This window comes from Babylonia areolata, chromosome 24 (genome assembly GCF_041734735.1).
Source record: "Babylonia areolata isolate BAREFJ2019XMU chromosome 24, ASM4173473v1, whole genome shotgun sequence".
NCBI classification, from domain to species: domain Eukaryota; kingdom Metazoa; phylum Mollusca; class Gastropoda; order Neogastropoda; family Buccinidae; genus Babylonia; species Babylonia areolata.
The window spans coordinates 18,564,027-18,566,526 of NC_134899.1; the positions used below are offsets into that span (position 1 = coordinate 18,564,027).

At 46.8% G+C, this 2,500-nt stretch overlaps 1 protein-coding gene across 1 annotated transcript in view; it reads left to right on the forward strand.

Annotated features, from left to right (window-relative positions):
• LOC143298574 (extracellular matrix protein 3-like) overlaps positions 1-2,500 on the forward strand; it is a 304,988-nt gene that overhangs the window by 142,942 nt on the left and 159,546 nt on the right. The gene's annotated exons all lie outside the window — the stretch shown is intronic.

The following is a 2,500-nucleotide window of genomic DNA, read 5'->3' on the forward strand; positions in this document are numbered from 1 at the left end:
GACAGACAGACAAAGTGACTGACTGACTGACTGACAGAGAGAGAGACAGACAGACAGACAGACAGACAGACTGACTGACTGACTGAAAGAGAGACAGACATACAGACACAGACAGACAGACAGACAGACTGACCGACTGACTGACAGACAGACAGACAGACAGACTGACTGACTGACTGAGAGAGAGAGAGAGAGAGAGAGAGAGAGAGACAGACAGACAGACAGACAGACAGACCGACTGACTGACAGACAGACAGACAGACAGACAGACAGACAGACACAGAGACACAAACAACGAGAAAGGAAACTCAGATCCAGATTGTTCACTCACATTTAAGCCATAACCCCAGCCGCCCCTACCCCTTCCCCCCCCCCCTGCCCCTTACACCCCCCCCCTCCCCCTCCGTGTTTCTCCGCTCCTTCTCCTCCGTAATTGAGTATGACTTAACTGCCTTGCTGAGTGTGTAGCAACGTTTACAGGAACTGTAAATATCTCTATATATCAAATTAGATTCATTATGTCGAGAAATTGCAATGCGCCTTTGCTGGAATGCTTTGTGCCAAGAAAGAGAGAGAGAGGGAGAGAGAGACAGAGAGAGAGAGAGAGGGAGAGAGAGAGACAGAGAGATAAAGAGAAAAGGACAGAGGCAGACAGACGGAGATGGAGAGACAGAAGGAAGGGGAGTCTTGAAAAAGAAAAAAGAAACAAAAAGAAGAATGAATGAATGAATGAATGAATCTTTATTTTCCAACGGTGAAGATATTAGCACTTTGGCCGACTTACACATCTGCCGTTGTTCTAAGAGACACACAAACATGTACGCATATAAATGTAGTTATACTGAATACTTAATACATGTATAATGTACGAGTATAACACAGCGTCGAGAAAAAAAGACAAGAGACAAATAGACAAAACGGGGAGTACGGCGTGAGAGGCACTGACACAGAATCAATTGTTATCCATAACGATTGTGCCGACATGTGTTTGTAAACAGCCAGTCACGCAGACACCACCCCCCCCCCCAAACACACACACACACACCCCTCCCACCTGATCCCCCCTCCCCCATGCCGCACACCAACCCACCATCTTACCCACGCACACACACACACACACACACACACACACACACACACACACACACACACACACACACACACACACACACACACACACACACACATCTACACATACACTACACATACACCCCACACACATCCATTCACACACACACACACACACACACACACACACACACACACACACACGCACACACACACACACACACTCACATCGTTTAAATCTCTGACACTTCTCCTCCCCTACCCTACACCCCCTCCCCCCCCCCCCCCCCCCCCCCTCCCCCCACCCCGAACCACCACCGCCCTCCTGGTGTTCCCTCCTATTTTCCCCTCCATTAAAAATATTCCAAAGGGAAAAACAAACAAACAAACAAACCAAAAAAAAAACAAAAAAAAAAACCCTGGCATTTAATTGTTCACGCAAGCTTTCCAGGGCCATGAACTTAAATTGGCACAGAAGTGTGCACATTTTATTTTATTTTTTTATTATTATTATTTTTTTCTTTTCTTTTCTGGGGTAGGTGACGGTGTAAGGGCGGAGGGAGAGATGGTTTGTTGTAGTCGTGAACATAACACTATGATGAAGAAGATGATAAAGACGCTACGGATGATGATGAGGATGAGGAGGACGATATCCAGATGTGCCTTCAGCGAACAGCGAACAGCAGATTTCATACACGGTGGAACGCCTCATATCATGATCCGTTTGACTTGAAGGGGGACTGATTGGGCCTGCTGGCATGGCATGCCAAACTACCTCCTTGCCAGCTGCTTATATACTTTGCCCTGTGTGTGTGTGTGTGTGCACGCGCGCACGTGTGTGTGTAGTTGTGTGTAGTGTGTGTGTGTGTGTGTGTGTGTGTGTGTGTGTGTGTGTGTGTGTGTGTGTGATTTTGCATGTGTGAGTTCTTATACTGATATGCACATGTTTGCATCCATAATTCTACTGCATTTGTGTTTGTGTATGATTTTCGATTTATGTTGTACCTTTTCAAGTACTATTCCCCCCCCAATATTCCTTGTGACCCCGGTGCACTTGGTAATAAAGACATACTCTATTCTATTCTGTTCTGTTCTGTACAAGGATGCCCCAGTCTGCCTCTTGCTGTTGTTCTTCATGTCTTCTTTTTCTTTCTTCTTTTCTTTTTCCCTTTTTCCCCCTTTCTTAAGATTATCAGATGGGGCGGAGGGTGCGGGGTAGAATGGTGGGTGTGCGCGCGTGTATGGGGTGGAGATGGGGGGGGGGGTTCCGTTAGGTAAGGAATGGGAGCAGGATGATGATGAGTAATTTTGGGGGGAGGAGTAGGAGGAGGAGGTGGAGGAGGATGGGTGAAACATGTTTATGATCTTCTTTTTATTGCTTTGCCATCTTTTTGTGTCTGTGTGTGACGCTCTGTCTTGGTCGGTCTGTCGG